We start from the raw sequence: 16192 nt of genomic DNA, 5'->3' as shown, positions 1-16192 counted from the left end.
CAGATTTAAGGAGCTAGAGACTCAAAACTTGACACACATCATGCATATTTACTTTTCAGACCGTTTTCCGCTGCCCTTTCAATATATACTAAATTCAAAGAGATATTGTCTTCATTCTTGGTTTTATTCCCAAGCCCAGCAGTTTCTATAGCAATCATCTAACAATTCCAGATATTATTGAAGTCTAAAATTTGGAGTGTAGGGCATCAGCTGGTCGTGCATTCGGAGCAACTGGCGCACTTTTACGTGACTTGATTCTATGGCTGTTGCCTACGTTGAGACACGCCCATTTTGGCAGTTTTCATTCGCATAGTTACAACACGGCCGCCATAAAAAATCATAAATATTGCGGTCGTTAGTTTGGGTCAACGCCATTAAAATTTTGATGGTTCGCCCATTTTTGTGGGGAGGCGTTCGTCTGGCACATTTTTCTACCCCCCCCCCCCCCTCGTCAATGGTATTAGAGAGTCTCTCCCTTCCCTTCGGCTTATGTTCCCACTTTAATTGCCGCCGCATGCAAATTGCGCAATGCACTTGTTAATCCACAGTTTAAGCCCTGCCAGGCCACGAAATAGCTGATATTGGAGCTTAAGAACTCGCATTCATATTTCGCTGACATTGAAATGTGTTTGTGTGTGTGTGTGTGTGTGTGTTTTTTTTTTGTGTGTATTTTGTAATAATTTTTATGAATGAAACGAATACTTGCGCGTATTTATTCGCATGACTCACAGACAAACACTCATCGCTTTATGGCCCATAATTCGTATTGAGTATTTTGTTGTACTCGTACGTTATTCATGAATACGTGCGGTCCCGGTTCGAGGCTGCGGTTCAATTGCACTAATTGAAACATGATTCACTGAGTGTAACCCCCCCTGTCCCCTCCCTCGATACACCAACCTATTCTACACTAGCGAATGCCTCTAATTAAACCGAATATTCAAATGAGCCGGTTTTGAAGTGTTTCTGCCGATGACGTTGCCTTTGGCTTGACAGTGCTGCATAAAATTTGTGGCACGCTTAAGCCGAATATTTTGGCACACATTTTGCCATAAATGCTGTCTGTGTGTGTGTGTGTGTGAGAGAGAGTGTGTGTGTGTGTGCGTGTGTTTATTTCAAGTTTGAAAAAGTTTGTCTCTGTCTGCCTGCTGCTTGGGTCATTGGCTATTTTTGGCTATTTTCAGGCCATAAATGAGTCGAGGACTTCGAGTTTTGTGCCGGCCTTTGCATGTGTGTTAAATATCTAATGAATATGGGAATTGAATAGGTGAGGGTAGGCCGAAATGTGAGTATTACTTGTAATGTTAGCTTAAGGTATGTGATAATGAGGCAATTTGTGGCAGTTTAGAAAAGTGTGGGAACTTGCGCTGCAAGCTATTTATTGTAAACGTTTAAGGATGAGACAGGAAAACGGAGAGCGAGAAACTGGTTTCTATCTCAACACATTTAATAAGCTAGAAATTTATAGATGAAACGCGAATAAGTCTTAGTTTTTGGTTGGATACTCAAACTATATTTGGCTAGAAGCTACTTATTGTAAACGTTTAAGGATGTGACAGCAAAACGGAGACGGCAAAACTAGTTGAGACCTTTGGCGCATTTAATCAGCAGGAAAGGTCTAACACATTCATATTTAAATGAATACTCTAACTAAAATTAAAGTCAATCTGAAATGTTTTTGTATAATTTTATTCCAGTAAAAGAGCAAAACGGCTTTACTCAAATTTACGGAACTATTGTCTGATTAAAGCCATCTCTGAAGCTCATATTTGCTATCAGATTTATCTCAAATACATTGAATATTTGCCAAAATTATTTTAGTATTCAATTTACAAAGACTTTATTGATGTTTAACTCCATCCATACTCACTTCCCGCCCATTACAAGCCCTTACTAATTGCTTAGCTAATTCCAACTCTTTCTTTTCTTTCTTTCAGGTAAACAACCCAAAAATATGTCAAACACAAATGAACTTTTAGGGTACACGTAAGCAGCGCCAACTAATCTAAAGTCTAAGAGACACGCACGACAATTTATTTATTTGAACCTGCGCCCCACAGTCCACAGCGAAAGTTGTCCAATGCGCGAGCCCACAAATCTTCTGTGATGGCTACGTGGAATCTCGATGCGAGTCACGCCCCGACCGGCCAGCCAATAAATGTCACTTGTTGGTGCGCTACCGGAAAACTTTTAAAAAAGAATTATCACCAGGGGCTACCTTAGGTAGGGGACTTGGAAGCCGGCGACGCGGACGACGTGTGCCAACGTCTCGAAATGCCGACGAATGTGCAGCAATTAGGAGATGCCACGCACTCGAAACTCGACAATAACAAAAAAAAATCAGAGAAAAGAAAGTTGGCGGGAAAAATGTGTCGTCGGCTTTTGTAAAATATGTAAACAAAAAAAATTTTGTTGACACTCGCGCGTCAAAACGGAAGCAAATTTGTAAACAAAAAGAAAAGAAACAAAAAACCCAAAAAAAGAAAGATGAAAAAAAGTTTACGCTTTTATGATTTCGGGTTAGAAATTGTTTCTTTTTAATTCTTTTCGACGTAATTTTGATTGTTGTTAAAGTTGATGGCGTTGACAGCCTCAAATGTTGCGCCTGTTGACAGCTGCGGCGGGCGACGGAACGTTTTGGCATTTGGAACAGCGAACATTTTGTTTATGCTGCAGCGCGCGCTGGCAACTCTGGCAACTGCTCAGGCAACGTGCAATGTAAACAAATGCGTAGGGCAAGGTTGTGCGTGTGTGTGTGTGTGTGTGTGTTAAGAATAACAAAAACAATTGCACGTCCATAATTAAAGCAAAACAAACGCGTTAAATGCCAAGCGGCTGCGTTGAGTGCGGGCGGGGGTGCCAAAGAAAGGGTATCATAAAAAATGTCTTCAAAGTCAGCGCTACAGTAAACACCTTGAAATTGTTGTTCATTAACAGGAAACACTGTGGGCAATTAACACCCCAGCTGGCAGTAAAAAAAGAATAGAAAACTAAACGAAATGCTATTTCAGCTAGTTTTACGGCGCGGATTCTCTTCGAGCGCCCAATTGCAATCCGATTACAATCAGCTGCAATCAATGGCAACAAAAACAAGTGCAGCACACACACACACACACACACACAAATGTCATTGGCCTCGCTTGAACTTGGGTGTGTATATGACTGTGTGTGTGTGTGCGTGTGTGTGCACCGAGCGTTTCCCGTGCGGTTCGATGCGCCCTCCCGTGTCGAGCCGTCAAATTGTTTTCCGGCTTTTATTTTCCTTTTGTTTTTGACTTTTTTTTTTGGCATACCCTTGTAAAAGGTATTACAATTATGTGATGATGGGTGTTACACAAATATACAAATATAATATGGTATATATTAAATGATATATATATATACATATATATATTCTCGATCAGTATCAACAAATGAGTCGATTAAGCCGAATACGTCTTTTTCTATGCATATCTCTGTCTTAAAGCCATTCTCATATAACTTTGCATAATTTCGTCTTTCTGTAGTCTATTGACTTTCTATTGGACTTTCCTGTATCGGTTCACTATATTATATAGCTGACATAGTAATTATCAGTATTAAATGAAAAATGTTTTGGTTTCCCTAGATATCTTTATCTAAAACTCGGCATTTAAGGTCTCTAAAATGTTTCTGCCTTGTGTTCTAAATCTCATTAATATTGAACGAGTATATCACAAAGATCTGTTGGAAATCCCTTTTTAAAATTAGTTGTAGATAAAACTTTTTTGTTTTTTTTTCTAGATATCTTGACCTAGATATCTTGAACTCATCAAACGCGCGCTTTACTATTCTGCAAGGGTATTTAAGCTTTGGCATGCCGTTTTTTTCTCAATTTTCTTTTTCTTTTATTGTCTGCGGTTTTTGAGCTTTGCTTTGATATGGCCAAATCGTTTTTGGTTTAAGCTTGTGAGCCCCAATTGCCATAGCAATGCGCAGTGGGCGTGACCCAACTGCATTTTGCGCCTCTTTTAGTTATTTACTGGGACTTTTTTTTTTGGCAGCCTACTTGGCCGAGTGAACTTTGGCAATGCCAGAAATTCAATTATATTTGCAAGCAGGCACTTTAAAAACAATCGATTTGGGCGCAACGACAAAATAAATCTATCAAAAGTCAACTAATTGAATTTGTGCCCAAAATCAAGTGGGCCGAGTGGCTGAGTGAAAGCGAGCAGCAAAATCAATTGACTTGCAACGAAAGAGAACCAAATGAAATCAAATGTTTTGTGGCCAGCATCAAATCCGCAAAGTGTGTTTTATGTGTTTTTTTTTTGTTTATTCGCTTATTCTTCTATGCGGCAGCTTTACATGTGACACAGGAATAACAACATGAACAACAACAACAATTGGAATTTAGAATTGTTTTTGTTGTTGCTGGTGTCCAGCTGGCTCGGTTCGGTCGGACCTGACCGCAATCTGTTGCACACATGATTTCATTTTTATTTCCTATTAAAATCACATAAAAATCTAACACAAATACTCGCTACAACAACAACACACAACAGCTAACAAAACTGAAATATGTCAGCCATGGAAATTGATTCTTGATTCGCAATTTTTGGATAAATCCCGCAGAGCCGCAACCACAATCCCAGCCCCAACCCCAACCCCAACCCCAACCTCGCGCTCCAGCTTCAGGCCCAGCTCCTGCTCCAGGCCCAGCTTCTGCTCCACCTACTCTCAATTCGATTTGCGGCCTGTTGTTGCTTTAATTGGTATTTGTGATTTCCAATTAATATCGAATGCAAATACAAATGTTCTTGTTCATGTTTTTTGTTGTCGGCTGCATTTGTGGTCTCGACTCTGGTAAATATTGCCCGCAATTGATTAGTTGATGCTATGTGTTAGAGAATTTATTTTTTAGTTTTTAGTTCAAGTGTCGTTCTACAGTCAACAAGATAGTTGGTTTAGCTATGACAACTGTTAAACAAGCAGAGTTCTGAAACTAAACGGAACGGGTAGGATTTGAACCGCCGTGGTTCAAATCCACCTGCTTACGGTATGCTTGTTCTAATGCGAATTGAGTAATCTGTTAAGTTCTTTTGAAGGGAGCTTAAAATATGTTTTAGAGAACATATAGATTAAACATTTTACTCCTAAAACATGAATCTCTGAATATTTTAATACCAACTAACTAAATGTCTATAAAATATATATGAAAAGAGTTCAATGAATTCATGGGAGGAGTATGTCAAAGTAAACAGCTCAGACTTTAATTAGATTCCAGACATTTGCCTTAAGATCTAGTATATGAGCTTCTCATATATCATACGCTGAAGAAGTCAAAAGATTTCGATAACACTTCCGATAACTTTTCGATAACTATCGATTTTAGTTTCGATAAGTTGTGCGCTTATCGAACAATTTTAAAGCTAGAGTTCTCTAAATATCCGCTTAGTATAATACCATCCCCCTTTTCCATCTTCTGCCCATCATTCTGCATGCAGATCCCCGATCCTACAAAAATTAATAAGCGTTTTTATCGATATCTTCCGTTTTATATAAAATCGATAAATTTCGATTCTAAGACAGGATTTCCATAGCATACATCGAAATTTACTAGAACTGTATACAAAAAACTTTTAGTTCTCGTATTAATATAAAGCTTAAGCAAATCTCACCTTTGGCAACCCTCTCTATTTTCCCCGAACTTAAAAAAGAATCTTTTGCAAATAGAGCTTTCGAAAGCCTGAAATTGATTTAAAAACGAATTCACAGAAGATTTTAAATCTGTAAATGCTCTACAAACAGTCTTTATTTGACAGTCACTTTTAAGGCTCACTCAAGCGTGAAATTTAGTTGCTTTCCCAAACAGAAAGCGGTTCAATCTGAAATAACTTTGAGCCTAGCTAAGCTAGTACTTGACCCGCTTTGTAGTTTCCGCTTGAAGTGTGTGGGATCAGTGATCAGTGATCAGTCACATAGTTGATCAATTCTTAAGATAATGCGATTGAACTTGATTCTAAATTAAATGAAACAATATGAAAATCGACTTACCTTCAAATAGTTGCCAACACTTCTCGAAGAACTCTTGATTAAACACTTGTTTTTTTTTTTATTTCCACCATTTCGATTTCCATTGATCGCAAGACTTTGCCCATTGATAATCCCTTCAGCTTGGCGCAGCATGCTGCCAGGCTGTCAGTTCTAAATATATATATAAATATATATATTTGGAAGATGCGAAGCACACACGCCCTTCGAAAAGTATCTTGATGTGAAGCATTTGCGTGCCGTAAAGCTTGCCAGTATAAACATGCCACACACGCGCGGCACACACTGGCCCAGACTTGATACTTGCCACAGGCGGCAGCCTCCATCTGGCGATGCTTGCAACCAATTTGTTTGGCTGCCTTCGTTGCGAGCCCTTTGTGTTCATTATTCTTCATTATTTGTATTTTGATTTCTTTTTGTATTCGTGCCCCGCCTCCGCTCCCAGCGAAGGGCTGTTTAATATCAAGCGAAATATTTATTGATTGTATGACGCGGGGGAGACGGAAGCTGCGCTGTAAAAGCACATTCTTTGAGGCATGCCACTTGGTGCTGTCGAGCACCGAGAGGATGTATCTATCTGACACTGCATCTCGAGCTGTGCAACCAGACAATCAGCTTAGATATTGCCAAACTATATATTATGCACTAATTAGACATGTGGCTGAAGAGCGGGAGGGCGGGAACTGTGCATAAATCTAAGCAGTTCAAACGGGGCTGTGGCTTCGGTGGGGGGCGTTTACGAGTGACAATTGTGTAACACACACACATATTTGTATCTGTAACAGTAACTGCAAATGTATCTGCAGCTGTAGCTGTAAATGTATCTGTATCTGCATCTGTATCTGTGAAATGCGCATTGCACACGCCCCGGCTCTTATCACTGCCAACGTCAGCCTCAACGTCATTCTCAGTTAACAGTTCCGTTCTGGAGCTGCCGGAATCAGTCGTTCGTTCGCTCGTTCGTTCGCTCGACACACTCCGGACCCGCGCTGAGGGACAGGCAGGCAGGCAGGCACACACAGCGGGGCCTCCTCTCCTCTGGTATGTTTCATTTGTTTCACAAGTGGCTTCAAGTGCTGCATAGCTATTGTTGTTGTTGTTGTTTTTATTTGTACTTTTTGTTGCATTTTGTTTATGCATCTTTGTCGTCTGTCGTTGCATAGTTGCGCTGGCTTTGTTTACCCATCAATGAGAGAGCTGACAAGAAACATGCGACGACGCCCACAACCACAAACGAGTTGTTGTTCTTGTTGTTGTTGTTGTTGTTGTTGTTGGTGTGGCAACTCAGCTGCCAGCTCAATTTAATTTGCTTTAATATTTATTCCCTTTTCAGTTTCTCTTTGCTTTTTTTTTTGTGAATATGTTTATAAAATATTTCCGCTTTGATTTGACAACTCGCTGATTGAAATGGGTTAAACATTCATTAGTCGTTTTGCATTATTCAGCAATCAATTGAATTTTATGCGCTCAATCAATTAGAGTTTTTCACTCTGCGAAAGAGTAGCCAGAAAAACAAACGCGAGCTGTGAATGATAAAGTTTAAGATTTTGTTAGATGTTAAAGGAAGAGTCAGTGAAAGATTTTACAAATCTCTCAAAATCATAAAACTAAAAGAATATATTCCAGATATTGAAAATCAAATTGAATTCAACTCTAAAAAAAAACGATTCCTAAAACTAGAAAGCAAAGGAAACGATTTTATGGAGGTGCTGAGAGATGAATAGAACATAAAAAGCAATTAGAGTTTTTTAAGATATATCATAAAATGAGAAAGAAAATTGGATAAATAAATGTTGAGCTCTCAAATTCAATTAGAGTGTACATTAAAAAGCTATTGTGAGGAATTGATTGTGGAATGACGAATGGAACATAAAATGCGGAGAAAGATTTTAAGAAATATTATAAAATTGAAAAACTAACTGAAAAACTGTTCTATATTTCAAATATCTAAATAAAGCCTACGTTAAAAATATTTTGTAAACTCTAAAGATTCTCCAAAATTGTTTATGTAGAGCATGAAAATGCAATGTCAGATATTTATGTTAATCTTGAAAGATTTAAATCCATTCAAAAGGAACTTCACGAAATTATTTCATGTCCAAAAACTCCAATTAGAGCTCTCCAGAAATAAATGCCCATATTTCAAACTAAAATAAAAATAATAAACCCAATAGATGACTAATCGAATTTTGTGCTCAGCCTCGGATACAAACAACTCTTGATTGCAGACCACAAGAAAAAGACGCCTTGTCAGGTCTTCAAAAGAAAGAATGTGCCGTTAGAGCACGCCACATTCTACGTTTAGATTGAGTTCAAGTTCTTTATGTACGCTTTCCCAAGCTGCGGTCAAAATAAAAAAACAACCAACAAGAGGAAACATTTGTATTCATTTTCTTTATGTGCGAGCGTTAATAATTAAAACATTTTCCTTCAATAATTTTTCAACATTTGAAACAAGTTTACAGGAAAAAAAAAAAAAAACACGACCAAGGTTCAAACTAGACAAAGCAATAACAACAAAGGCCAAACAAAAACAACAACTTTGGCGGAAAACAAAGTTAATTGTTTGGAAGGCAACAACAACAACAACATCAACAACATCAACAACAATAACAACAACAACAACAACGTTGAGCAATAGCGAGTAAAAACAACAATAAAGCATAGCAAAAAGGTAAAAATACGCTGCATAATAATTATGAGAAAACATAAAAGTAACTAAAAAGCTGAATTAATTATGAGCCAAGAGGAAAAACACTGAAAACCAGGAAAAATGTGTTGCTGCACAAAGAAAATATATAAAAGCACACAAATAGATGACATTTTTACGGGCTTCTTTGAGATATTTTCTTTTGATTTTTGTGCGTAGTAAAAAAATAAATGGAAGCTCAAAAGAGTGAATTCATTTTTTATAGAAATGTTATAATGTTGTTGTGCGAATGTGTGTAGCTGTGAAAATGTAGCTTTTACGTAGTTAAAAATATTTATGGAGGAGGAGTTTTGGTTTTCACACACACTGAGATGACATCTAAATATGCCGCAGAAAATCTTATAGAAACCAGATGAAAAATATCCAAGTTTTAGTAGAATGAGCATGCCGTGCCCATAGTCTAGACTCTAGACTTTAGAGCTGAGAAAATAGGTAGTACGGGGTATCTTCTAGTCGTTCACTCACGCTTTAAGCACCCTTGGTTGTTTGTCTACAGTGCCCGCTGCCAGTTTAGCGCGGTTATTGGCATTAATCAAGCCGCAATTAGCAACTGACAAAAACTGACTCAACCACGCAATAGATGTTCTCCCTCTCCTTCCCTCTCTCTCTTTCTCTCTCTCTCTCTCTCTCTCTCTCTCAGTTTTCTCTGCTGCTTTGGCTTAAGCTGTCGCTGGCGGGCAAAGACAAGCTGACAGTTTGACTAGGCCTTAAGACACTTTCAGACAGTTTGCAACATGTGCCCTGAAATACACTTTAAGGCATTTTTTTTTATAACTTCAAGAAACCTATTCAAATATCGATCGAAGATAAAAATAGCAAAAGCTGCCGAGCAGTAGCATGTATGGCATGTATATAAAACTATAAATCTAGATAAAAATTGTGTATACAACTTTCAATATTCTCTTTATGGAATATAAATATCTATAAATCTAGATAAGAATTGTGTATATAAATTTTAATATTCTCTTTGCCTGATTTGTGACTTTTATAAAACTATGTTAATATAAAATGTTGTTCTCTGTCTATGATCCTTTGTGCTTTCTGCTCGCAGTTTTCTCATCCTCGTAGAGTGTCTTCTGTTTTTAACTATTTACAAAGTAGATATACTAAGTTTTTCATCTTAGTTTGTATTCGTTTATGTACTTCGCGATTCGTGTCGTAAGTTACTCAAATGCGTCCCTGGGTCGGTTGGGCGGGAGGTGGGATGCAGCGCATTGCATCGAAAAAAAGAGAGAACCTAATCAAGATTTGTTTTTGAATTTTAATTGATTACTTAAAGCAAATATAATTTAAAGACTCTCTTTAACCAACCAGCAATATAGAATAGAAGAACTTGACTAGACTAGACTAAAACTAAGCCAGATTTATATAGCTAGTTTTTTATATGCTTCAGGATATAAATCTAGCCCTTTGTCATTCCCTGTCTAGACATACATATATATAAATTAAAAAAAGAGTCTTTAAACGAGTGTATTCCGAATTCGATTTTTGGGCACAATTTATTTGTGCGCTCTTTAAATTGGCGCAAATTAAATTGTTTGTCAATTGTTGTGTTTTGTTGTGTAGGCGTCGCGCGTCTCGCAGCTCGCCGAAGCCGAAGCTCGCACCTATTAGCCTCGCATTGAAGGTGGAACCGTCTGCGACTTGTTTTCGAAACACTTTTCAACAATTTCCTGCAATTTGCCGTGCTCTGTGCCCAAACAACACTTCTCGTCGCACTTGGCAAATCAAGCTGAAGCGTGAAGCTCTGTTTTTCTCCGCTTAATTTTTTCTTAGTTTTACAATTTTTGTATTTTTACAAGAAATTGTTCGAGTATTTGTATTTGTCTCGTTTGGTTGACTGGCAACATTTGTAAATACGACAAAATAATTAGAATTTAACTGGAGTGTGGAGAGTGGGTGATGGGGCAAGGGGGAAGGGGAGGGAGGCCTGTGGGCAATTCTCATGTGCCAGCTGAAAATTTGTTGTTTTTCATGATTATTTCTTTTCAGTTTTTCTCTCTCATTTTTGTTGTCTGTTCGCATTTGCTTTTGTGTTGCTTTTGTAATTGCAACATAATTTGCTATAACACGCTACTTCTTGTTGTTGCTGCTGTGGCATGCACTTGTTGTTGTTGTTGTTGTTGTTGTTGTTGAGCTTAGTTTTGTAGGTCTCTGGGTCTCGCAGCTGCTGCGAATTGCGCCAGGAAGCACGAGAGGCGACCAAAGGGGGCTGATGTTGCAGAGGCAGACGAAGACAATTACAAGCAATTAGAAATGAATTGCTTGGAAATGGCAACTTTAGAAACAATGCAAACAAAACTAAAGTTTCAACTTGCACAAGTGTGCGTGTGTTTGCGAATGTGTGCGCGTGTGTGGGTGTTATTTTTGAAAAGTTTTGTGTAGACAAAGTCAAGGGTTCCGCATAAATTGGGTGTGCGCTAAGTTGAATGAGTTTTAAATACATGAAAGTACTATACAAAAGTGAAAGGCTAATAACAAATAAACAAATGAAAAAGTAATAAAGAGCAGCTAGCAATAATTAAATTCCACTTGCAAAGCAAAGTCTCTGCACGTATGCACAACAGCAGAGCAGAACATAAGCTGTTACAAAACTTATGACATGTTAACTTTAACAGAAACTGCACTATGCTAAAGCAAATTGCCTCTGTTAAGCGCATTTGTCATTTGTTGTGTAGGCGCATGGATATTATCAAGTAAAAAAAAAAAAAAAATTATGAATTGTGTTAAGTAAAACATTCACAATTGAATTCTTTAATTGATTTTAAGATTATTATATATTCAAAAAATTCTTTCTGTTCATAACAGGAATTGAGTACCAAAATAGTTTATTAGCAAATGTTAATTAACATAAATATAATATTACTCTTTTTTCTGGTGAGGCTGATAAATTCTAAAGACCTTGTGCGTATGTCATACTTAAATGTAACTAGTTTTTTCTGGATATTTATTCAATATTAAGCAAATTCTTTGTCATATAAAATGGATTTTGCTCTGCTATTGCAATCATTATCATGTGTGACCCAACACTATTTAATTTCTAGCATGCGCCAGCTTCGCGTCTGCCAAACCCCAAAAACCCTACAGTAAATAAATACACTGAGAGTACCAAAGGGAATACATAGTTTTGGCATGGTATATTTGTGTTCTTGCAGTCTTTAGGTATCTGTTTCGTTTACACTTAAAAAAAAAAAGAAGAGGATAAGCTGCAATTAGTTGCAAATTTTGTGGCACACATTGGACATGCCCCACGCCTGGCCCCCGCTGCTGCTGCTGCTCGGCTGATGCGTCCCCGGGGCATGTTTTGTGCAACTGCAGCTGTAGCTGCTGCATCCATGGACACGGACAGGCACACCGGACGGGACTGGACTGGACCGTTGCCATTGCCTGCAGCGGCAAACAGATGCAGACACAGATACATTTACAGATCCAGATACAGATACAGATACAAATGTGAATACAAATACGAAAGACAAAAGGCAAACTGCAAAAAAATTGCAGCCAGTTAAATGGCGATGCGTGTTCCATTCGTGTTTGCAGCTCGTTGTATGCACAATGAATGGCAACATGTTATTGGTATTGTTGTTGTTGTTGTTGTGGCAGCAACAACAATAACGAATACAACAAATGTGCCGCACACTTTACATTTTTGCTAAGCTATTTTTGTGCATTTTCAACATTTTTTACATTTTCAACTCGACAAGCGTGCGCACACTTTTTGCACCGACTGTTGCTGGGCTGCAGCAAGTTATAAAATTGCTGTTGTTGTTCTTCTTCTTCTTGTTGCTGTTTGCCCAGTTGCAGCAGCAACTCTAGTTATGGTTGTTGTTGTTGTTCCTGTTGTGGTGTATGAAAACGTAATTAACAACATTTTCCAGCTGCTTTTTCAGTTCATTTTTATACTCTAAACCAATTGAAAATAACTAAAAAAGGGTATGTTGCTTACTTTATATGTAACTCGCAGTAAAATGTATCTCAAGAATCAAAAAGTATCTATATATTCCTGATCGAGACTGGGGTGAATCGATCTAGCCATGTCTGTCTGTCCGCTTTATGTGTCCGAATGCGTTGATCTCGATAAACATAAACTAAAAGTTTGATATTTGAAATAAATTGGATCCAGAACGATATCTTTGCACATTTCATGAATATCGATAAATGTCGATTTGTATAAATATCGATGTCTATAGATAGTTTTTAAAGCATTAGTCGAGAATAATAAGAGCTACATGTACGAAATTTTGTGTGAAGGCTTTTGTATAGTATACACAGATTGGGAATATATCACTTTTTGGCTACATCCTCCCATTCCATCTGGTATTGGAAAATAAACTAAAAAGGCAGAGCTTTTCGCTTTGGTATATTATAACAACTTTTGTATGTTATATCTTAGCCCTAAAACTTTCATAAAGATCAAAATCTGAACACCCGAGCTTATCAAGAATGCATTTCCCATACATAGTCTAGCAGTAAAAGAAGATAGAAGTTAGCTAGAAAGTTTGTTTAGGGTACCTTCCAGTCGAGCATGCCCTGCTAGAGAGAGCCCACAAGGATGGGCGGGGTGCTGCCAAAGGCAAAGAGAGTGCGGGGCTGCGGGGTTAGGCGCATGCCAACACAAAATGGCATAACTTATGGCCTCGTTTGTAGATTGTTCGTCTTGTTGTTGTTGTTGTTGTTGCTGCTGCCAGCAATTAACTCACTTAAAATGCTTCGGCTCTAGACTCGTTCTTTTTTTAATGATTAAGTTGTTGCTGCTCTTTTGCATATATAGAAAAAAACAACAAAAACAAAACAAAAATAAAAGTAAAGCGAACATAAACTCAATTGGACTGACTCGTGGGGCTGCTGGGACTCGTTGCTGGGCAGCTCTGATTGCTCATCAAATTAATATAATTAACAAAAAAAAACAAAGCAGCGGCCCCAGCAAAGTACATTTTTGCCCCAACTTGAGTTCAACGAAAAAAACACACACACTCATAAATGAAACAAATAAAAAATGAACACAATTCCCAATGCTCAATTGGTAGAGTTCAAGCCGAGCTACTTAAAGGGAACTGGCCACTTGAACCCCCTCAATTAATCTGCATATAGCTCCAAATTGGCTATATCTATATATATATATATATATATAGATTGGTGTACGATGTGCCATTACTTGGGCAGGGTCAAGAGATGCGGCGAGCTAAATACTGTATGAGTAATCGGCCAGAGATCAGACTGAATTAAATGTGCTTATGTAAATTGAGTTCATGGTTTAAAGTAGGTCTTCTTGTTCTTAAGCTTACTCAGAACAGGAAATAGTTGCTATATTTTAAGTCTCACCGAAGCCTAAATGCCCTTTGCAGGCATATAGCAGAGCTGATAATCGAATATTTTAGAGATTCTTTCTTCACAAAACTCTGAAATTGCGATATTCATGTATATTTAATATTAAAGGTATTTAATCCTCGGTGTTCTCTTTGTCCTCTCATGAGGGGAGTCCGACTAATAGAGGAAGAATGGCTGTGACCTGATTAATATTGGCTTCAGAGAAAATGTCCGCTTAAGAAGGGCGGCGTAGGCCTAATAGGCGTGTTTCCAAGGAGATGTTTCACTATGTAGGGCTCCTTGACCTCAATATATATATATTATATATTTTTTTGGCTACTGTTTTTACCTTGGTGGAGGGATTTGTCATGACATGTGTAACGCATAGAAGAATGAATGTCTTTTGGGATCAACATGAACAGCCGAGTTGATATAGCTATGTCCTTCTGTCCGTCTGTCTGGTTCTATGCTTACTATTCTCTCCGTTTTAAAGCCTACATCTTGAAACTTTACATAGGTCCGTCTTTCTGTTGCAGGCATATGTACATATGTCGGCCAGATCAGACGACTTTATTATAAAGGCGCCATAAGAACAATCGGCTTGTTATATGTCGAATTATTCTGGAACCATTTATGAGCTTCACTTTTCCCACATATCTGCAAAAGGCAAATGTCTACAAGGGCATTAAATCTTCAACGTGCTGTAGTTATCTTTACTTTCTCGTTTTTAGATAACTTTATAAACTACTTCTTGAATAAATACAATTTTCTGTCAGACTTTCGCACGCTCACCTTTCAGAACACGCCAATTTCCTCTTAGTTCCGCTTGGTAAATTCACAGCTGATTTCTCAGATTCGATTTCCCACAATTTCTGTCTAGCAGCTGATCTCGTTGCTTGAAATTCTCAGAATTTACTCAGGGACTCTTAGTTCATGTTGTTTTTCAACTTCTCTCTCGATTCTCTTGTCTTTCGCCTATCTCCCTTTCTCTATCTCTGTTGATTTCCCCTGTTAGCTCATAAATTCTGTGGCACTAAAAATTCGAATCGCATCTACAGCTCTCTATTTCTCTCTCTCTCTCTCTCTCTCTCCCTCTCTCTCCTCTATCTCTGCCTCCTGCTGCCTGATCGTTTATCTGTCTGTCTTTTATTTTTATGTGGCACGCTTTGCTAGCTGCTTCCCTTCTCCGCTCTCCACTCGCCTTTCGCCATCGCTCGCTTCACATGGCGTATGCGTAATTGTCTCAATTATTCACCAAAATGAGCCGCCATGTAATGTGCATGTGTAAGTATGTGTGTGTGTGTGTGTGTGTGTGTTTGCAACTGATTTCATATGCGTCTTGTCCGCACCACCCGCTCCTCTCCCCGCCTTGAACCGTCGCCACCCGCACAACCACTTGCCGCTGTTTGCATTTGGAGCGCGCAGTGCACAAATTACATTTGTATGCGTTTTGTGCAGCACGCATTGCAATTGCAATCGCTGCATATAAATTGCGCCACAAATGCATAGCCACAACAATTGTGGAGCTGTCCCGCTCAGCCCCACCGACTAGTTGGCCCTGCCTGCTCGCCCCGCTGTCTGCTCTGTGAGTCATTAAAGCGTTCGCCTCGTTGATGGCTATCTTTGCTTATGCATGCGGCCCGACTGCCTCCAGGCCCAAAGTCAAAGCCCAAGTCGCGCAGCCAGAGTTGCAAGCCGGAGCTGAGTAACCGGAGTAGGAGCCGTGGTCGTAGTCGTAGCCGTAGCCAGTCGCTGACTAACCGATTTGACAGGCTGACGTTGTCATCGGGTTGACGTTTGGCGGCCAGCTCGATTTATTAGGAGCTGTGCTTTACATTAAGCAACAATGTTGAATGCACTCACACACGCATACTCATGCATATTCATGTGTGTGAATTTGTATTCATGTGTGTGCCGTCGATTTTGTTGGCAATTTGTTGCATGCAACAACGGCCGACCACTGACCAGCAGCTGTTGGCCTGTAATTAGAGTGCTACCAATTGGTATTGGCCTGGTCAAAATCATAACTAAACCCGCTGCCTCATTTGGCTTTTGATTTGTGCGGTGTTTGAGTTGAATTAGAGTGCTACCAATTGGTATTGGCCTGGTCAAAATCATAACTAAACCCGCTGCCTCATTTGGCTTTTGATTTGTGCGGTGTTT

At 38.8% G+C, this 16192-nt stretch overlaps 1 protein-coding gene and 1 long non-coding RNA gene across 7 annotated transcripts in view; one reads left to right on the top strand and one right to left on the bottom strand.

The window, feature by feature from the left end:
• LOC135434001 (uncharacterized) overlaps positions 1–16192 on the bottom strand; it is a 218872-nt gene that overhangs the window by 88511 nt on the left and 114169 nt on the right. The window contains exon 2 of the long non-coding RNA XR_010437168.1: positions 6016–7535. This is a non-coding gene — a long non-coding RNA (uncharacterized LOC135434001). The remainder of the gene's footprint in view (positions 1–6015; positions 7536–16192) is intronic.
• The window catches only part of Fas3 (fasciclin 3), a 106351-nt gene that overhangs the window by 16466 nt on the left and 73693 nt on the right, over positions 1–16192 (top strand). The gene's annotated exons all lie outside the window — the stretch shown is intronic.

The sequence above is a fragment of the Drosophila montana genome, unplaced genomic scaffold (genome assembly GCF_035044405.1).
Source record: "Drosophila montana isolate Dmon_TW-CO22-7 unplaced genomic scaffold, ASM3504440v1 contig_3257_1, whole genome shotgun sequence".
In the NCBI taxonomy this organism is placed as follows: Eukaryota; Metazoa; Arthropoda; class Insecta; order Diptera; family Drosophilidae; genus Drosophila; species Drosophila montana.
The sequence above is the reverse complement of the archived record's forward strand: the minus strand, read 5'-3'. Positions and strand labels throughout refer to the sequence as shown.